This window comes from Ailuropoda melanoleuca, chromosome 20, assembly GCF_002007445.2.
Source record: "Ailuropoda melanoleuca isolate Jingjing chromosome 20, ASM200744v2, whole genome shotgun sequence".
Lineage (NCBI taxonomy): Eukaryota > Metazoa > Chordata > Mammalia > Carnivora > Ursidae > Ailuropoda > Ailuropoda melanoleuca.
Window position 1 is genome coordinate 7,275,221 of NC_048237.1, and position 7,435 is coordinate 7,282,655.

At 38.2% G+C, this 7,435-nt stretch overlaps 1 protein-coding gene across 1 annotated transcript in view; it reads left to right on the plus strand.

Moving 5' to 3' along the window:
* FOXG1 (forkhead box G1) overlaps positions 1-6,021 on the plus strand; it is a gene marked incomplete at its 5' end in the record, with an annotated part of 23,765 nt that extends 17,744 nt beyond the window's left edge. Inside the window, one exon of the mRNA XM_002922436.4 lies at positions 5,650-6,021. The remainder of the gene's footprint in view (positions 1-5,649) is intronic.
* Between the last annotated feature and the right edge of the window lie 1,414 nt (positions 6,022-7,435).

Sequence of the window (7,435 nt, forward strand, 5' to 3'; positions counted from 1 at the left end):
CCCCCCGCCCCCAACCCTAACACAAGCCCCTTCCTCCCACACATTTTCAGCGCCCGCATCGGAACCTCGGTGCCCCAGAGTGCCTGCTTTCTAACACCCCGTCCGCTGGGACCCCGTCCCGCCTCCCACTTCAGTCTTCCTCTCTCAGGAAGGGGGCGCCGCTCGGCAAGCACCGGACAGGTCAGCGCGCCGCTCGCGTGACTCGAGGCCGAGTGCCCGTTCCCCTCCCCGAACGGGTGTGGGGGGTGCAGAGTCGCCTAGGAAAAAGCTGCGAGAGGGGCGCGGCCCCTTTCTTGCACAACTCACGTCAAGCTTACAGCCACATTTAGGAACCTCTTCGGAAAAGCTCAAAAATCCCCATTGTGCAGAAAGCCTGCTATACTGTGATGGGACCTTGAGGTCAGAGAAACTCCTGAGAGGCCTCGAACGACCTCTGTTCTAGAGTTTAACTCTGCTCAGGGCAATTTCTCCCGCGCACTCCAGAGCCTGCACTTCCGGTCCCCTGGTGAGGGCCCGGACCGTCCGCTACCCCCGCACTTCCGCCGAATCACGTGGCGGAGGGATACGTGGAGAGCCGTTTGGAATACCTTTCTGTAGCTGCTGGGGCCTTCACCTGTTCCCGTCATTTCTTTTTCTTCCGAATTTCATTTAATTTCGTTGCTTCCCCCAGGGGGAAGTGGAGTGCAGGAGGGCCAGAGGTTGAGAGAAAAGGCCCGTTGAAGATAACCGTTTTTTTCTCTCTTCAGCGTACCTGCCCCTTTCTGAATTCCCTGGACGAATTCACATCAGCAGCTAAGACTCAGGCATCTTTGTTTTAACCCCAGGGCCTACACCAGTATCTGTACTTAGTAGGCATGCAATAAATGTTGAAAGAATTAATAAATATGCTGCCTCTTTGGGCACATAGTGGTTAGGGCTAGTGAGTAGCCTCAGAAATCAGCTGACCTCTGACTTGTGTTTTGTTGGAGTCAATTGAGAGGTTGATAAATGATTTTTACAGGCGTTTTATTTATTTATTTATTTATTTTTTGAAGGGACTTTCCCAAACCAGTGACAGGACATCTCTTAAAGTTGTTGGAAAGGTTTTCTCGGACTTATTCCTATGTATGAAGTAAAATGGTGTGATTTTTGGAATTTGGGGGTTTATTAGCCCTTCTGTGGCTTTTCCTTTCCATTTTGCTTTCTTTTTAAAAGTTTTACTTTCTATGATGAGAAGTCAAGGTCTTATGAAGTTAATCTCTTGTCCCCAATTTGAGGCAGTAACTCATTTCTCTTTTGCTTTCCTGCTGTGTCATAATTTAACTCTTGAAAACCTTAATTCACTTCTGCATTGTGTCTTCTGCATCTTTCAGCTGTTCTTGTTCTTCACAAAAACATTTCTTATTTTTTATTATTATTATTATTTTTAAAGATTCTATTTATTTATTCCACAGAGACAGAGCCAGCCAGCGAGAGAGGGAACACAAGCAGGGGGAGTGGGAGAGGAAGAAGCAGGCTCCTAGCAGAGGAGCCTGATGTGGGGCTCGATCCCAGAACGCCAGGATCCACGCCCTGAGCCGAAGGCAGACGCTTAACCGCTGTGCCACCCAGGCGCCTCAAAAACATTTGTTTTTAAATGCCATAAGAACTTTAGAAACGGGAGAGAAACTTTATAGTTGTGAAGTTGTGAGACTAAATTCAGTCAGTCAGCATATATTAACAGCATGTTCTACTAAGCACCAGTTGTGCAACCCATAGATTAGTCCCTAGAGTATTTAATATCCCACTTTCATTACCTATGAAATAGTGAAAATATATAATCAATAAGTTAATAACGATGAACGGAATTTGACAGGTTATAATTGCTAATCAAATTTAAAGCATATTTATTAGCATCATTATTAAGAGGCATCAGAAGGATACAAATAAGACCTGTTCTTATCCTCTGGGAACTTGCAGTCTAGTTGAGCATAAATGATGTAAACATAAATTGATAGAAATAGCCACTAAACAATATTCAGTGTCTGGCATATTGGAAACATTCAGTAAACAATTGCCTCACATATTAACTTGCAGTCACGCTATTCTTCTAACAGAAATATGATACCGATAAGTAAAGGAAGGATTGATTAAGAAAACTTTCATGGAGGAAATGAGTTTGTCCTTTATGTGTCACATAGGAAGATGAGCACATGGAAGATGTTTGTGTTTGAGGGGGTAAAGGTGATATGAATGGAGAATGAGAAAGATGTTTGGTGAGATGGAGTTAAGTGGTAATTTGTAGGAAACCTTAAAGACCACATGAGGGGTTTGTATTTGATAATAGAAGTGATAGAGACCTATTGTGGCCCTATGAGCAGAGGATGGTTTTATTAAAATTGAGATTTATATTTAGAATGATTCTAGTCAGCAACTGAGTATAGTGAAAATTGAGGTAGAAAGAGTAGGAGAAAATATTTTGGTGCAGTTCTGGAATGGGATACTACTACAGAGATGGAGCTATGACAAGGCCCTTTCTACCTAGTTTTTATACAGGAATTACATTGAAATGATAAGATCAATAATGAGCCTTGAATGGAGCAAGAGCCACAGTACCCCTGAAACCAGTACTACTCCTTTATTCTTCATTGTTGGTGGTGCTAGGAGATATTAGGTGTTGACTGATGGAAACTAATATCACGATATCTTCATCACCAGTTAAGCTCAAGATACCTTTCTCACAGCATCTTTACTCATTATTCATCTGTAGTGGTTCTCAACTGTCTCTACTGGGTGTGCTTTTGACACCCTACCACCCTCCCTGCCCCCACCTCAGGCACATTTGGCGATGTCTGGAGACATTTTTAGTTTTAACAACTAGGGGGCCACTACTGGCATCTAGCAAGTAGAAACCAGGGATGGATATTGCTAAACATCTTCAATGCATGGGAGAGCCCCCCCACAGCAACAAATTATCTAGTCCAAAATGTCAATAGAGCTGAGGTTGAGAAACCGTCAGTTATGGGAATGAAGCATGAGCTCTAACTCTGAGAGCTACACAATGAGTTCCAGAATAGAACTTCTATTATATAACAACTTCAGTCGGCAAAATGTTTTATTTGTTTAGTGAGTGCAGTGTACCTCTGAAAACGGCAGTGCCTCTGTCTAGCCCTGAGGCCTTAGAAACAGGAGAATCAGAAGGGTACCTGCTTGGATTTTCTACTTTTTATAAAATGGAGTTAGAAATCTTCCTTAAGGATTGGCCATCTAAATGTTATTTATTAAATTGATAAAATGTGCCTTTGGAGTTGCTTAGCAACTTACAGAAAGCTTGCTTTTTAGAAGTTCATTTGTTTGTTTAAAACTAGGGTAGGTTGCATATTATTAGCTACATTACATAAATCAACAAAGAAATGTACACTGAAAATGGAATAAGATGTTTCAACACATTTTCTGCTCTCTGTGTCTGGCAATTAAAACACTCTAATTGTCTGGTAGAATTGCATGAAGTATTTGACAAACATTATTTATGTATGAAACTTCAACATAATATTGAGTATGTAAGAGAACCAAAGGGGAAAAATTAAGCAGGTTTGTCATAAAGTATGTGTTTATCTTAACCTTTCTTCTTCAAAAATCTTATCTACTAAGTACTTTTATCAGACACTAATTATACTCTTTCAGAAAAGAATTTCTCCCAACACCCTTCAGTGCCTGCACCTTTTAATCATATCTCATTACATCTACCTAATCCATATCTTTTTCACATTGCCAGGGCTCATTAACAGTTTTAAAAGCCAATCTTGGACATTATTATTCCTTGTAATCGAGATGAAAATAATGCCAATAATATTTTATTTCTAAAATGTAATGGATCATTTGAAATTTGTTCTGAAGCCATTTCTACTTTAAATATTAATGAGAAATTAACTTTCAAACATGCATTAAGCTAGCAGGAATGGTGAGATGTGTCTGAAAACCCTGAAGCACCTTTTCGAAGGAAAAGTTATTTTTATAAGCTGTTTTAGCAGTGGATCATCAGTCACTTTGAAGGGAAGTGAACCTTGCTTAACAGTTGGCTGATATTGTGCTTTCACAGATGTGTAGCAGCAATACAGGTGCTACCTATGAAACAGGACAGGTAATTCTCAAGAGCTGAGCTTTTTCTGACGGAAAATGTAAAAAAAGTTTGAATGGGCCTTCATTTCTGTGTATTGCCCCATTTAATTGTTGTAGACAGGACAAACCAAATGCCCCACTCAAATAATGAACTATATACATGGACATCATGTTTCCCATATATTTAAAGAAAGGATTGTAAGTATGACTAGTCCTTTATTCTTTTTGATATCCCATTTTTAGAAAAGGAAATCTGGATCAAATTCGTAGTTACACGGCTAAAGTAAAGCCTCTTGATAATGACTTTTTAGGACTTGAAAGTCAAATCCTGCCTCTTGGGACATAGCTACATAGGACTAACACATCATTATTCTCAAAAATGGAAGTTTCCTCCACCATTATAATTGAGTTTGTGATTCTTTCTTGAAAATTATCATTAAGAGTCTTAGGAAAAGAGGCGTCTGGGTGGCTCAGTCAGTTAGGCATCTGCCTTCGGCTCAGGTCATGATCCCAGGGTCCTGGGATCAAGCCCCACATAGGGCTCCCCGCTCAGTGAGAAGCCTGCTTCTCCCTCTCCCTCTGCCTGCTGCTCCCCTTACTTGTGCTCTCTGTCAAATAAATAGATGAAATCTTTATTAAAAAAAGAGTCTTAGGAAAAGCTTAATGGCCCATTATTTATTTATTGTGCATATACTATTAAACTATAGTGTTTTGAAAAAGAAACACAAACCCAAAGTCATTGTTCACAAAAACCCCAGCTTTTGCAGAAGTACCTCAAGCTGTTATCCAGTAGTAATGGAGACGTAATAAAACTTTCATTCAGCTTTGATTTTTTTTCATTCATTAGTTCTGCCAGACAGTAATTAGCTCTTATCTTGGGTGTTTTGTTAGATATTCTTTAAAAAGTTTTTTCTTTGGAATGTATATTTTTTTCTTTTAGAGTTTTATGTTTCTTTTGATTTCTCTCCACTAATATGGTTCAGCTTGTTGTTGACTACAGTAAACTGTTAAGAAGAACCAAGTGAAACCATATGATAGTTGGTGAGTTTGGTGCACTGTGTCTTATCTTTTATAGTTGCTAAAGATAGAGTAAGATAATTAGAATTTAGGGTCTGCCATATTTAAAAAAAATACTCGACCTTTTTTCTTTTAAATTCTCTAAAATTTCTTTATTCATAATTTTTGGGGAGGGTAACTTTGTGTATGCTCAATTATACACAATAATTTTTCATGTGTTTTCTTTTTTGATTTACTGAAATAGTTTGTGTATTCAGATCTTACCAAACTTTTGCAGTGACACCATAGACAATGCTTACTTTAATGGAATTTCCCTCATTTTATTATCAATTAAATTGGTTCTACTAATAAAAATAAAATTTGGTGAATTTAACAACATGCTGTAACACTACAAGAATTTAAAAATTACAAATATTGTATTAATCTGGTTTAAAATTATTTTTGCTTTGGTAACTTAATTTTTACCTTTGCCTATTTATCTGTTATTATTAAGAAGTTTTGCCTTTTCTGTATTGATCATTTATTTTCTTGTTCTTTTCATGTTGTTATTTTCAGAGGTTTCTCATTGGCCAGTACTATGAAGGTTGATGGCATTCACACCAAAGGATATCTACTCATCATTGTGCTGTTGTCAGTCAGAGGTTTCCAAATCTGTGTTCTCCAACTCAAAGAAAAGTAGCTGGATCCAGGCAGAAATGTGTTTGGGAACTCCCTAACTATGCATGCTGTGCCTCCAGAGAAAGCTGCTTCAACATTCTTCTTGGTTTTTGTTTTTGGAATACTTTTCTCTATAGTATTCTCCAGACTCTAAACTACTAGACTAGCTCCTAAGTTCATACAGATCTTTCCCATGTCTGAATTTTTGGTCCTCTTCCCACGCCCTGGCTCACAGATAAAAAAGAAACAACAATAAAGGAATAAGAATTGTTTGTTTCTGTCTGACTGAATCATTCCAGTCTCGAAGCACCCTGGTGGTTTAATTAACCTTGTTATTGCATTTACTATCTCCCACACACTTGTTCGTAGGAAAGTGCTCTTCTTGGCATTTGCCTAGTTGGAAAAAGGAACACCGGGACTGTGGCACTAGACTTTGCTCTTGAAGTGCATGGCATTATTGAAAGCATAAAGGTTGAAGCAGCTCAGTTTTTCATTGATGGGGTGCAACTTGTATAATGCCATCTTTTCCTGACACTGTATGGCAGCTTTGATGAATTCTGGGCCATGCTTCCTTCCAGACCAATAGTTCTAGCTTAGCATGGGGTTTGGTACCATTATAAAGAGAAACATGGTGCCTCTTGTAGGAGGAGCTTGGAGAGCTTTACCCCAGTAATCAAGATGTGTGTTAAAATGATTAACTGAATCCTGTGGATACACTGCTTCTATACTATGTGAAAGAAAAAGAGAACAGCTGCTGTTATTTATCCTCACTAATTTCTCATAAATAATGCAGGATTTTTCAGTGAGCGTTACCTTATCCTGGACTTAATTCTTTCAATTCTTGTCATTTTTTTATTCTTATAAACCATTATGAGAGAGGTATTGGCAAAAGATTTGAAATAAAGGATGCAAGATGAAGTTGCCTTTGGATTGTTGAATTTCAAGATCAACACAAAATAGATGAGTACCAGGATGGGCAAGATAAATTCCTGTGCAGCAGGGTTTGACATAAACTAATTGAAGGAATTGACATAGCCACAGAAAGAATTTTAGCCATGAAAGCAGTTAATAGGAAAGTCAGAAGCAATATGGGCAAGGCCTATACAAATATGGTCCAGAGATGAGGGAGTGGGACTTAATTCCATTGAAACTCAGTCCCAAACACAAGGCTATTCATAGTGTGAACNACTATCAGGCTATTCATACTTGATGCTATTAAACATTCTATTCACAAAAATATCTTCATTCTGAATCCACGTTTTTTAAGTAATATTCTGATTATTATTTGGCTTCCAAAGTATCTCTGCTCCAAGGATATATACTAATGACATGAATTTCATATGTATCATTTCTCATATATATATCAAATATATATATATATTTAATATATATATATATATTTATTTAGTTATTTATTTTAATTTTTTAAAAGTAGGCTCCATGTCCAGTCTGGAGCCCAACGTGGGGCTTAAACTCAGGACCCTGAGATCAAGACCTGAGTTGAGATCAAGGGTTGGATTCTTAACTGACTGAGCCACCCAGGTGCCCCTTATATATATCATTTATAATGGTAGTTATCTTTAGATGAATAATTAACTATATTCCAGGCCTTCAGTGAAGATTTTTTTCATTTAAATTATTCAGCATAAATAAATAATTTGATTTATGGATCAAAACACTAGTG